Source organism: Sorex fumeus, unplaced genomic scaffold, assembly GCF_029834395.1.
Source record: "Sorex fumeus unplaced genomic scaffold, SorFum_2.1 ptg000063l, whole genome shotgun sequence".
NCBI classification, from domain to species: Eukaryota; Metazoa; Chordata; class Mammalia; order Eulipotyphla; family Soricidae; genus Sorex; species Sorex fumeus.
This window is the reverse complement of record NW_026606120.1, coordinates 23,114,108-23,129,385: the sequence shown is the minus strand read 5'-3', so window position 1 is coordinate 23,129,385 and position 15,278 is coordinate 23,114,108.

The window sequence follows — 15,278 nt, the reverse complement described above, 5'->3', positions numbered from 1 at the left end:
CTCATAAGGAACCGGCAGAGGAACCCAGGTATGTGGGACCTGTGGCTGAGATGTCCAAGCCTACTTGGATTGGAACTGGGCCTCCTTCACCCAGATCCCCAGTTTTCCAGTAGCTTGGTAGTCACACCCACAACGTGCCTCCGGCACCATGTAATCTCATCAACAGCCAAGATCCAGAGACTATAAAACAAAGCTTCCGGAAGAGAGTGACACAGTTTTTCCTAGAGCCTTTTTCACTTATACTCTAGCCCACTGATGTACCTAAAGCAGCATACATGTGTTTGGTTTTAATATACTTGCTTGTATTCTTGCTTGTATATGGGCTTAAATGTCCCCACATATCATTATATTTAATATTATTGCGTGTATATGGGCTTAAGTGGCCCCACAATGAAGTCAACAACCTTCACACACTTCCCTCTTATTGTGGCGGGAAGATGCTCACTGGTTGGGTGGGTGTTTGAATACTATCTGTAATGGACCATTGTGAACTACTTTATGAAAATAAAATGTATAAAAATTGTTAATAAAAAAGAAAAAATGGGAATGGAGGGACGTTGACAGTGGCATTGTGAGTTACCTCTTTGTTCCAAATACCTTCTTACCAACATATAATCATTACACAAGTACCAAAAATTATTTTAAACAAAACTATAATGTCTGTGAATTCTTGTCAGCCTCCATCCTTTGAAAGTTAGTCATCTGTCGAGGGCAGGTTTGCAAAGGCACGACAGGGCTGGACACTGTCCTTGTCAAGCTCAGGAAGCATTAGAGCCAAGAGGCTTCACATCTCACAGCAAATTGGTAGTGATGGGTACGGGTGCATAATTCAGAAGAAGGCACTTAGCCCTTGGAAATGCTGGTAAGAAACAATGCCAACTGCCTTTAGGGATGTATCTTCTCTCCCTAGGGAATGATTTTATTAAGAAAAGGGCCATTCCAACCAATTTTCTTTGTATTACTGACATTTTGATGTTCCCCACCCCTGAGCTCTCTCTTTTCCTATCTTGAGGACAGCAGTAAGGATGTTCTGTCAAACTGTATGAGCAAATGGGGAATCTTAAGGGAGGTTGGAGGCAGGTAGCTTCTTTTTCCCCAGCATCAAGTAAACTGTCTTTTCACTAATTTCCAAGTTTTCCACTGAAGTTTATCCCAGAGAAGAAACCTGAGTAGGTGGAGCAGGAACATAGCACTATGTCTTTTCTATATCTTTTGTTTGGCTGCTTTAAACCTGGGTGAGATGGCAGTTAAAAAATGGATCCAAGTTCAACATAGAAAGTATCATGTTAAGAAATGAGTCAGAAAGAGAGGGACAGACGTAGAAAGATTGCACTCATCTGTGGAATATAGTAAGTAACAGAATGGGAGACTAACACCCAAGAATAGTAGAGATAAGTACCAGGAGGATTATTCCACAGCTTAGAAGCCATCCTCACATGTTGGGAGAAAAGGTAGCTCAGATAGAGAAGGGACCACCAAGTAAAGGGTGCCAGGAGGGCCCACTCAGGGTGGGAGATGTGGGCTGACAGTAGACTATAGACAGAAAATGATGGCCATTTAATACCTCTATTGCAAACCACAACACCCAAAAGGAGAAAGAGCAAAAGGGAATGCCTTGCCACAGAAGCAGGGTGGGGTAGAGGGATGGGGTGGGGGTCGTGGGAGGGATGCTGGGACCATTGGTGCTGGAAAATGGACACTGGTGGAGGGATGGGCACTCGATCATTGTATGAATGAAACGCAAGCACAAAAGTTTGTAAGTCTGTAACTGTACCTCACAGTGATTCACTAATATTTTTTTAAATGGATCCCAGGAAGGAAAGTGTCCATAAATGATGCAATGAGCAAGGCATCCCACATGTCTCATTACTATCTTCAAACCAAAAAAAAGAAGTTAGAGGCTCAAAAACTCACTGAAATCACATCCAGGGTCTCATCTTATACAATCTCACAGACCACTGACTTGGGAAGCCACATTTAGGGCCAGAGTAGAAAAAATATATAAGAATAAGGTAAGTCTAATCTCAATATGTTTATGTTGCACATTATTATATCTCCTATTTGGGAAAAATGATTCTAGGTAATCCAGTAGGTGTTTTCCCAGTCTGGAAACTAACATAAATATGACTCAAGGACAGGACTCAAGGGAAAGGTAGAAACTTAACAGTGATCAAGGGTTTGACGTTGGACATTTAAGTCTTGCCTGACTCAAGCAAAAAACTATTGAATAAAATTTGTCACATGGGTGACTGGAAGTGATCCGTCCAAAATGATGTGAGGAGAGGAGAGAAAGTTCAGAAATGTTGTCTCTGCTTGATGTCAAACTATTCTCTAATCTGGATCCCTGTACATGAAAGAAAATGTCAGACAAGTAGAAAGGTCTCAATGTTTTCTCCACTATGTATCACAGAAGGCAGATAGGGGGCACAGGTGGTGGGATCATTCCCATGATAATGATACTCTAGGTTTGACCCTCATTCAAATGCAATCCAATGTATGACAACCAATACATGTCTGCGAGGCCCCAACACATGGTACATGGCCTTTACACTGCCATTTCTCCCTAGAACCAGGCTTTTTGTCTGGAAAGATACACTGTGCAGGAGTCTCCAGAGTAGAGACTGCAGAGGGTGAGTCACCCTAAGCAGAGCACATTACAAAGCCCTGGAAACTCATAACCGCACAGAACTGACATGGCAACTGTTTGGTCCTCTCAGGCACTCAGACCTATGACTACCAGGCGTTGGGAGGAGCTGGACACAGATCCTATGAGTCCTTCTGATTAAGAACCTGTTAGTTTCAATCAGCCTAATCAGTGACTGAATAAATAGCAGTACTCCTACATAAAAAAAAAAACAACCCTCCCTCATTGAAGAAAAGCAACTTCCATAGAAGCAGGCAGGGGGTTGGAGGTAAAGGGTGATGGGGCGGAAACCTGGGGACACTGGTGTTGAAATACCGTATGTTGAAATACAATGGTGGAGGGACAGGTGTTGAAATACCGTATGACTGAAATCCAGTCATGAACAATATTGTAATGCTATAATAATAATAATAATAATAATAATAATTTAAAAAAAGAACCTGTTAATGAGGTTGCTGACACAGACAAAGGAACACACTCATTGTCACCCTGCAGCTCAGCTCTCCATAAGGTAAATCAGAAACAGGGAAAGTCACGCTTTAATCTCTCAAAACAACCTCTGAACAGAGGACTCTGTCCCAGAGGTCACATAATGCTCCCAGGGAGACACTGGATCTTACGCTGCCTCACAGAAAGACAAAATTTGCGTGATTCTTTCACAGATTTCCTTCACAGACCTCAGATAGACCCCACACCTTCATGAGGAACCTCACTCAAGAGAATAGAGACCTAGGCTGTGAGATCCCACAGAACCTCAGGACTGCATCAACACTAGAGACTGTATACACAGGGGTCTGCCTGTCCAGAGATTGCACTTTAGGACACCATACAGGGTCCACAGAGATGTTGACTCACAAATTTCACATAAACCCCAAAGTTACTCTTTAGGATCTTAAGCATTTACCAGTTGATCAATTTTCAGTAATTATAGAATATTCTGGTAGGACAGGGGAAAAATAATTAGTATTTCATGCTCAAGAACCAAAAAGTACTTAGACATTGTCGACATTTGTCTTTAATCTACATATAATAGATATAACATTTGAGATATGTGAAAATTTGTACTTAAAATTTGTACTTTTATATAAAATAATCCTTTCATTAAGCCAAGCACAGCAGAACACAACATAGCAGGATGATGATTATCTTATGACTTCTTTTTGTTTTGTTTTGTTTTTTGTTTTTTGGGTCATGCCTGGTGATGCACAGGAGTTACTCCTGGGTCTGCACTCAGGAATAAGTCCTGGAAGTGCTCAGGGGACCATATGGAATGCTGGAAATGGAACCTGGGTCAGCCGTGTGCAAGGCAAACGCCCTACCAGCTATGCTATCACTCCAGTCCCTGTCATGTCTTCTTAATACTCGAAGGGCTAAAGGTCAGTTTTAAAGTAATCCATCTACAATCTTGACCTTTATGATTAGTTCCCTGGATGTTTATAGAAGTTTCAGTTTAAAATACCAGGTAATGAATTCCCACAGGAAGAAACCTCAAGGAATGCTCCCAGATTTGTGCAATAGTTTGTTCTGTGTTCACACAACTTTACTGACATATTTTTTCTGTCATTTCATTAGCCATTTAGTGGTAACAAGCAATATGAAATAAATTATTTGGGGCTTGCTATGGGGACAGGCTTGAGGGTGGTTGGGAAAATGGGTACAATGGTAAACAAAAGTCACAGAGGTGGTGGATTTGGGGTTAGAATATTGAATGCTTGTAGTAAACGCACCATTAGCAACTTTGTAAATCACAGCGTTTTAAGTGACAAAATAAAAAAAGTTTTATTTTATTTTTAAAAATAAAACAAAATTCAAAACAACAATGAGATATCATCTCACACCACAGAGATTGGCCCCCCTCCAACAAAACAACAAAAAGTAACCGGTGTTGGTGCGGATGTGGGGAGAAAGGGGCTATCCTTTACTGCTGGTGGAAATGCCGACTGGTTCAGCCCTTTTGGAAAATTATGGGCAATTCTCAAAAAATTAGAAATTGAGCTCCATTTGACCCAGCAATATCACTCCTGGGAATCTATCCTGGAGAGGCAAAAAAGTATAGTCTAAATGACATTTGCACTTCTATGTTCATTGCTGCACTGCTCACATTAGCCAAAATCTGGAAAAAACCTGAGTGCCCGAGAACAGATGACTGGTTAAAGAAACTTTGGTACATCTATACAATGGAATACTATGCAGCTGTTAGAAAAGATGAAGTCATGAAATTTGCAAACAAGTGGTTCTACATGGAAAGTATCTTGCTAAGTGAAATGAATCAGAAAGAGAGGGACAGACATAGCAAAACTGCACTCGTCTGGGGAATATAAAGTAACAGAATGGGAGACGAACACCCAAGAATAGTTGAGATAAGTATCAAGAGATCTTATCCATGGCTTGGAAGCCACAGCACATGCTGGGGGAGAAAAGGCATCTTAGTTACAGAAGGGACCACCAAGTTAAGGGTGTTTGGAGGACTCACTCAGGATGTGAGTTGCATGCTGAAAGTACACTATAGACCGAACACAATGGCAACTCAGTACCTTTATTGCAAACCACAACACCCTAAAGGAAAGAGAGAGCAATAGAGAAGCCCTGCCACAGAGGTGGGGTGGGGTGGGGGGATGGAAGGATGAGAGGGCTACTGGGTTCATTGGTGGTGTATAATGGGCACTGGTGGAGGGATAGGTACTTGATCATTGTATAACTGAAATCCAAGCACGAAAGTTTGTAAGTCTACAACTGTACCTCATGGTGTTTCACTAATAAAAAAAATTAAATATATAAGACAAATGGAAAGTTAAATAAATAAATAAAACAAAATTCTTGGAAACCCTGGTCCCTATTGTGAAAACAATGGGTCCCTCAAGATGTGCTGGCTGACTCCCTGCCCTGCCAAAGCCTGAGCAGTCACACCCACACCCACCACTGCAGCCACGTGAAGGGCTCAACTCCATTGCTTCATGAAAATACTACGCAGAGGTGCCAAACTGCGAACTATTTCAGGCACTCTTGTGACCAGGCTGAGAACTCTGATGTATTCTCAGAGTCAGATGGGCAGCCTCCTGCAGCCTCCCCCACACCCCACATACTTCTAGAAACCCCAGCAGCCATGTGCAACTTCCATGTCTGCCACCATGTCAACTCATTGGTCCAGCCATAGTCTCTGGACTTCATTAGGTCACACATGTGACCGTGCAACACCTCTTAATTCCTCAATAACAAAATGCCCTAGAAATATACCAAATTCGATGGGAAAATAACATAGAACTCAATGAACTCAACAAAAAAAAACAACACAGAAAACTCTTCTTTCAACAAACAGCTTAGTTGTCTCTTGGACAAGGACTTAACAACCCTGGGATAAACTATAAAAGTATTCATATAAAAATTGACTTTTTATAATTATCAATTTTAATATTACAGATTTGTTGTCTAATTGATTTTAACTCTAGAATTGTATCCAGTTGTAACTTTTGGCTACATTAAATATTTTTTAATCATTTAAAAGAGAAAACCTACTATGCCTCTGTTATTGAAACACAATAAGAACTTCTAAAGGCCATGTCTCAATGACAACAAATCATTTATATGTTTATACAACATAAATATGCATGTGTATGTATGTATATATATCATGAGGGAATTACAAAAACATTGTTAAAATTCTCTTTAAATTTTAATTATTTTTATGAAGTAGTACACAATATTTGATTACGTTTAATATTCAAACCCTGGAGCGATAGCACAGCGGGTAGGGAGTCTGCCTTGCACGCAGCCAACATGGCCGACCCGAGTTCGATTCCTCCGCCCCTCTCGGAGAGCCCGGCAAGCTACCGAGAGTATTCGATATGCCAGACACAGTAACAACAAAGTCTCCAATGGAGACGTTACTGGGCCCGCTCGAGCAAATCGATGATCAACGGGAGGGCCTTTACTTTACTTTACTTACTTTTAATATTCAAACACCAATTCCACCAGCATTCTACCTCCCCATCACCATATTTTGGAGGTCTCAATCATGAACTCCAAACCCTGCCCCAAAGCATAACCAAAATAATTTATTTTATATTGTTTGTTATTAATAAAGGCTAGAGAGATAGCACAGCGGTAGGGCATTTGCCTTGCATGTAGCCAACATGGCCGACCCAAGTTCGATTCCTCTGCCCCTCTCGGAGAGCCCGGCAAGCTACCGAGAGTATTCGATATGCCAAACACAGTAACAACAAAGTCTCCAATCGAGACGTTACTGGGCCCGCTCGAGCAAATCAACGATCAACGGGAGGGCCTTTACCTTTACCTTTTACCTCCCAAGGATGAACCAAGAAGATTTGGAATACCTGAACAGACGCATCTCACCATCGAGGAACTTGACATGATACTCAAGTCTTTCCAAAAACAAAAGCTCAGACCCAGGTGGATTCATCAGTGAATTTCCTTTAAACCTTTAAAAGGACAGGGCTAGAGCAATTGCACAGCGGGTAGTATGCTTGCCTTGCACACAGGCGACCTGGGCCAACCCCGGTTCGATTCCTCTCCCCAGCAAGCTACTGAGAGTATCGCATGTCAAAGAGTGACAAGCTACCCGTGACGTATTTGATATGCCAAAAACAGTAACAAGTCTCACAATAGAGACGTTACTGGTGATGTTACTGCAGCAAATCAATGAACAATGGGAGTGCAGTGTTACTGCCAATACTTTTCAATCTTTTCTTGGAAAAGATTGGAAACTGAAGAAATAGAAACACTCCTAAACATTGCTATGAGGCAAATATTACCCAAAGACACCACAAAAATAAATAAATAAATACAATGCATATATATATATATATATATATATATATACATACATATATATATCCTGTGCTGGAGCGATAGCACAGCAGGTAAGGCGTTTGCCTTGCAAGCGTCCAATATGACCGACCCGAGTTCGATTCCTCTGCCCCTCTCGGAGAGCCCGGCAAGCTACTGAGAGTATCACACCTGCACGGCAAAGCCTGGCAAGCTACCCATGACGTATTCAGTATGTCAAACACAGTAACAACAAGTCTCACGATGGAGATGTTACTGGGCCCACTTGAGCAAATCGATGAATAACGGGAAGATCACGACCATATATATCCCGATATTTATCAGCTGCAATGATCTTCAATAGAATACTACAAATAAATCCAACAACTCATCAGAAAAATCATATACCATGACCAAGTAGGATTCATCCTGGGGTTGCGAGGATAGTTTAACATTTAAAAGTCAAGCAAGGGACTGGAGCAATAGCTCAGCGGGTAGGGTGTTTGTCTTGCACGTGACCAATCTGGGTTTGATTCCCAGCATTCCATATGGTCCCCTGAGCACCGCCAGGAGTAATTCCTGAGTGCAAAGCCAGAAGTAACCCCTGTGTATCACCGGGTGTGATCCAAAAAGCCAAAAAAAAGTCAATCAACATAATAAACCATATCAATAAAAGAAAAATTAAAACTAGGTAATCATAGCAATAGATGTAGACAAGCATTTGACAAGATCCAGCACACCTTCATGGTAAAACTTTCAACAAAATGGGAATTGACTTGCCTCAATATAGTCAAATCATCTACCTCAATCCCACAGCAAGCATTATTCACAATAGGAAAAAACTAATGGCTTTCTCCCTAAGATCAGACACAAAACAAGGTTTCCAGCTCTCACATGTCCTATTCAACTTAATACTGGAAGTACTTGCCACAGCCATTAGTCAGGAAAAATATATAAAGAGCATCCAGATAGGAAAGAAAAACATCAAGCTTTCACTATTTGCAGATGATATGATACTATACTTAAAAAATCCCCCCAAAATACAAAAAATCTATAAACAATAGATTTGTATAGTAAAATGACAGGTTACAAAATCAATGCCCCAAAGTCTGTGGCTTTCCAATGTACAAATAATGAAAGAGGAGAGAAAGATAATTGGAAAACTATCCCATTCACAATACAATTGTGCCTCAGAAAATTAAGTACCTAGAAGTCAATTTCACTAAATTGAAGATCTCTGCAAAGAAATCTACAGAACACTACTTCCAGAAATAAAAGACGATATGAGAAAACGAAAACACATCCCTTGCTCATGGATTGGGAGGATTAACATTGTCAAAATGGCAATACTCCCCAAATACTCCCCAAAGCATTATACAGATTCAGTGCAATCCCTAAAAGGATATATATGATATTTTTTCAAAGAAAAGATCAAATACTCTTGAAACCCATATGGAACAGTAAACCCCCATGAATAGCTAAAGCAATCCTTGGGGGAAAAAAGAATATAGGAGACATCACCATTCCAACTTTAAACTGCACTACAAAAGCAGTAATAATTAAAGCACAGCATGGTTTAAATAATATAATAAAGACAGAACCAGAGACCAATGGAACAGAGTGTATATCCTGACATGGATCCTCAAATATATGATTACCTAATCTTTGAAAAAGAAGCAAGAAATATAAAATGAAGCAAGGAAAAACCTCTTCAACAAGTGGTACAGGGAAAACTGGGCACTACATCCAAAATTTCAAACTCAGACCTCTTTATAATGACAGGCACAAAAGTCAGAGCAAAATAAATTAAAGACTTCAATATCAGACCTGAATACATAAGGTTCAATCCATAAGGAGGAAAACATAGTTAGAACTCTCAATGCCACTGAAGCTCAAGACATATTCAAATATGAAACGCCACTGACCAAGCAAGTGGAAGCAGAGATAAACAAATGCGATTACATTAAGCTAAGAAACTTCTGCATCTCAAAAGAAACAGCAACCAAGGTACAAAGACAGCCCACGTATTGGGAAAAGTTATTTACTTAATGCTCATCTGATAAGGTGTTAATATCCAAGATATATAAGGCACTGGTAGTACTTTACAAGAAAATATCATCCAATCCCATCAAAAATGGAAGGAAGAAATGAACAGAAAATTCCTTGAAGAAGGAATTCATTATAACAAGATGTTGGCTTACCCACCATCGTGATCAAATACTGTGAACTACTTTATAAAATAAAAAAATTAAAAAATATATATAAATAAATTTAGTCATCAGTTCCACTTATAATTTAAGAAAAATCAAGATATATTTTGGTATCCTTATAGCTATATCTTGTTAAAAATAAATCTCAACATTAATTTACTGTTTAATTATAGAAAAGCTATACATGGAGTCATTATGCATGGAAAAAGGTATATTGATCGCTGTGTACAAGAAACAGTAAGTGAAATGAAGACAAATTACTAAGAATGAGGAAATAAGAAACATATATATATGTTTATATATAAATATATAAACATATAAATGTTTATATATGTTTATATATTACATATATGTATATATAACGATATATATAAAACACATATATAAATCATAAACATACAAATCATAAACATACAAATCATAAACATACTAATATTAGCACACAAAACGTCTGAAAGCATGAAGAGAAACAAACCAATAATACATAGCATTCATCTATAGATTTATGGGGGGAAATGAGGACATGAAGCTTTTATGTTTAGTTTTACATTCCTCTTATCTTTTTTTATTTCTTCAATTAAAAAACACTGTGATTTACAAGTCATTTATAGTTGTTTTAGACATACAATACTGCAGCACTGATTCCACTGCCAGCGTCAACTTCCTTTGTTGTCTCTCATATTCCTGTCCCCTTCAGGGTCCCCTCTTAACAGGCACCTTTCTAAGTTCAGTTGTTAAAGTTTGGGTCTCTTGATATCAGCGTTGTTATCTCTGTGACTTGGATATTGAATTCTGTCAACCCTTGATGTCACTTTTGTACCTGAATTCCCTAACCTGGCCCCTGCTGCTTCTCATGTGTTTTTTCTCCCTTCCCACTACTCCCCTCTTTATTTCCTTCTCCTCATTATACTCTGGGGCCAAGGTTTATCTGGGCATCCCCCCTTAAAACATTAAATTCATAATCCAGTTATTCTATAATACCATAGAAGTTATATCATCCTGTGTTTATCATTCTTCTTCTGGCTTACTACATTCAACATGATGTCTTCCAGTCCCATCCATATTTCCACAAATTACATGATTTCATTTTTCCTTATAGCTGTGTAGTAGTCCTAGTGTATATACAATACATCTTCATGATCCACTTATCTATCACTGGACATCTATGTTGATTCCAAATTTTAGCTATTGAACTGAGTGTCTCAATGAACAATTTTTGTTTTTTTGAATAAATGTTTTTCTGTCCTGGAGATAGATACCCAAAAGTGGAGTTGCTGGGCCATATGGGAGCTCATTTCTGATTTTACGAGTCCTCTCCATACTGTTTTCCATAGAGGTGGATCAGACAATATTTCCACAAGCAGTGGATGAGGGTTCCTTTATCACCCCATAACCACCAGCAGAAATTATTCCCAATATTTTTGATATGTGCCGTTTTCACTGAGTAAGATGATATCTCATTGTTGCCTTGATTTGGACTTCCCCAATAATAAGTGATAATGAGCATTTTGCCATATGACTGTTGGCCTTCCATTGGTCCTACTCATCATTAAGACCTGATGTGGGGAATATTACTGGAGTGTGGGTCTCACAAAAATGCCAGGGAGACTGACACATATCTCGTTCTAGAGCTCTGGTCCCAGCTAGAGCATTCTGATGGCCTTGGCCAAGGCAAGCAGGATAGTGGCATGAACAGCAACCAGTGGGGCCCTTGTTCAGCCCCAGGCCATATGCCCAGGGCAGAAGGAACAGCCCAGCCCCTGCAGCCCTTTGTTCTCAGCAACCCGACCAATGACATGACTTGGGACAGCAAGTATTATCAATCGTCATACTGGAGTCTGACCAGGGCAGTGGCTTCTGAAATGGCAGGAGACCCTAATGCAATGGCTGGTGTGGATCTGCTTCTGCCAGACTCCTCCTGGAGGAATGAATCCAAGGAAACCTCCATCGGCAATGAAAAGCTCTTTCCAGGGATCGGACCTTCATGCCCCTACCAGTTTGGTGATAGGGATTCAAAACCCAATTCAGAACGCCCATGCCTCACCTCAGACACCACTGCAGAGCCCCATTCTCCCTGCAGGCCCCTCAGGCCTCTGCGGTACTACCCTCTGTCCCACCCTGCTACTCTGTTGAGCTCCAGCACTGAGACCCTCTCCACTAGACTGGCCATACATCCTCATTCCCTAGAGAGAGATGGTAAACATTGCAAAGATCTCTCCTTTGTTGTGTTTGTGTGGCTGTGTTGGGTGGGAATTTCTGTGTGTCTGCATGTACAGAGGCCAATGATCACTAAGGGAAGTGCGGTTGTCAGAGATCTCGGAGCTCATCTTCTGCCAGGCAAAAACTTCAGAGCATGAGCTTGACGCCACACAACTGGTAAGAACAGAGGAGACATCTGAGTTCTGCAATTCCCAGACAACCATCTTTTGTCTTTCTCTTTGCCCTACCACATTACCTTCCTCTGCCTCCAAAGTGTGCTGCCTGCCTCATAATTCCTAGTGAGAAGTTTGGAGACAGGTATTCATCTAAAAACGAGTCGCTGAGTCTCCAGGCTTAGCCATGGAAAACACCAGATCACTTGAAATCATCCACCCCCTAAACGCTTGTATTCCTGGTACGATCTCCAGGTGGCACTGTTTCCTTTTTCACACTGAAAGTGCATACTCTTGCTTCCTTTGTAATTTATTCCTCATCAAACCTTGGAGGTAAAGTTGAGTTTATTAATGAGTCTTCACTCAGAGTTAAGGAAATAACTATGTCTACAACTCAGACACAGTTCATGCTTGCTCTTTTTCAGTTTCCAAAACTGGACAAAGGCTTTGTGGGGCCTGGGAGTCACTGAACTAGAAACAAGTGGTAACATCTGTCTCCTACTCCACCCCTAACCCCCAGAGGAGAGAAGACAAGTTAGGGTAAAGGAATCTGGAGGGATCTATTCCAAGTATGGGATGTGCTGGGAACTAAGAGACAGAAAAGTAAATTCACTATTTCAGCCCTCACTGCCAGGTGTGCCCTCCAACCAAAGAAAAAGACCAAAAAACAAGCCTCACAAACATCAATAACTTATACCAAACTATGCCAATGAATTTCTTCATCTCGATGGTCTCAATTAATGTCAACAGCCAAAACTTATCAATCAAATGCAAAGAGGAGCCAGATATATCATAAAATTGAATCAAAATTTCTGCTTCCTACAAGAGACATATTGTGATAAAAGGTAAACATCTAAATCTGGAAAACAATCTTAAAGACAAACAATTCCTGAAATATATGGTGTGGTCTTACTTGAATTAGACAGCATAGACTTCAGATTAAAAATATGCTATCTGGGACAGGAATAACCATGCAAAGTGGTCAGAGAGATTTGAAGGTCTAAAAGGCAGTTGATCTCACATATGACCAAACTCAACTCAACCCCTGAACCACATATTGTTCCTTGAGTACAACCAGGAGTGACCTCTAAGCATAGATCTAGAAGTAAGCACTGAGGACTTTTGGGTGAGATCCAAAACAAAAAGATTATATACAACAATGCATTATACACTGAAGAGGGATTTATCTAGGGATGCAAGGATGATTTAGTATGTGCAAATGAATTAATCTAATTCAACACTTTAAAAAAAAGGAAAGAGAAATACTATATAATCATTTTTATAGCACAGCGGTAGGGCGTTTGCCTTGCACGCAGCCAACATGGCCGACCCGAGTTCGATTCCTCCGCCCCTCTCAGAGAGCCCGGCAAGCTACCGAGAGTATCTCGCCCGCATGGCAGAGCCTGGCAAGCTCCCCGTGACATATTCGATATGCCAAACACAGTAACAACAAAGTCTCCAATGGAGACGTTACTGGGCCCGCTCGAGCAAATCGATGATCAACGGGAGTGCCTTTACCTTTACCTTATAGAAATGTATAGAAAAATATTTGACTAATTTTCTTTTCTTTTTTTAATTGAATCACCGTGACACACAGAGTTACAAAGCTGTTCATGGGTGGGCTTCAGTTATAGAGTGTTTCAACACCTATCCCTCCTCCACCAGTGTACATTTTCCACCACCAGTGCCCCTAGTTTCCCTCCTGCTACCCTTCCCCTAGTTTGGCTCTCTCTGGCTCTCTAGCAGGCACTTTTCTTCTCTCTCTCTCTCTCTCTCTCTCTCTCTCTCTCTCTCTCTCTCTCTCTCTCTCTCTCGTTTTGGGCATTATGGTTTGCAATACAGATACTGAGAGGTTATCCTGTTTGTTCCTTTACCTATTTTCAGCACGCAATTCTTATCCAGAATGATCATTTCCAACTTTGTTTGTCATAGTGGTTCCTTCTCTATCCCAACTGCCTTCTCCCCGAGCACTTGTGGCTGGCTTCCAACCGTGAACCAATCCTCCTGGTTCCCTGGTTCTTCTTTCTGTTGTCCTTGCATAGTGGTCTCGTACTATGTTTCTTATATCCCACAGGAGTGCAACCGTTCTATGTCTATCCCTCTCCTTCTGACCCATTTCACTCAGCATGATATTGTCCATGTCCATCCATTTATAAGAAAATTTCATGATTTTATTTTTTCTAACAGCTGCATATTATTCCATTGTGTAGATATACCATGGTTCCTTTAATCAATCATCTGTTCTCAGAAATATGGAGTGTTTCCAGATTCTGGCTATTGTGAGTAGTGCAGCATTGAACATAGAAGTACAGATAGCACATCTGCTGTGTTTTGGTGCTCCTGGAGAGTATTCCCAGAAATGATATTGCTGGGTTGGATGGAGCTCAATTTTTAGCTTTTTGATGGATACCCGTATTGTTTTCCAAAATGACAGAACTAGTCTGCATTCCCACCAATGATGAAGAAGAGTTCCTTCAATTTTGTTAAAGTGTATTATCTTCTTTTTTGATTCATGAATAATATTTTATCATTTTTATTTATCTTTTTTAATTGAATCACCATGAGCTAGACTTACAAAGCTTTCATGTTTGAGTTTCAGTTATATAATTATCGAACACCCATCCCTCCACCAGTATACATTTTCCATCACCAATGACCAATGTTCTCGTATCCTTACCTCTCCCCCTGCCTCTATGGAAGACAGTCTCTCTCTCTCTCTCTCTCTCTCTCTCTCCTTTTGGGCATTATGGTTTGCAATAATGAAAGGCCATCATGTTTTGTCCTTATTTATTTTCAGCACACATCTCCCACCCAGAGAGATCCCTCCAACCACCATTTATTTAGGGATCCCTTCTCTGTCCCAGCTGCCTTCTCTCCCAGCTCATAAAGCAAGCTTTCAGCCATGGACAAATCTTCCTGACCCTGTCTCTACTGTCCTTGGGTGTTTGTCTCATATTGTGATATTTTATATTCCACAAATGAGTGCAGTCATTCTATGCCAGTCTCTCTCTTTCTGACTCATTTCACTTAGCATGATACTCTCCATGACCAACCACTTTTAAGCAGATTTCATGAATTCATCTTTTCTAACAGCTGCATAGTATTCCATTGTGTAGATGTACCAAAGTTTCTTTAACCAGTCATCTGTTCTCGGACACCCGAGTTGTTTCCAGTTTCTGGCTATTCAGGGATCCAAGTAGGGTTGGTCATGTGCAACAGAATCTTTGTATTTTTTCTCCAGCAGCCCACCCTTTTTCTTTTTCATGTTAT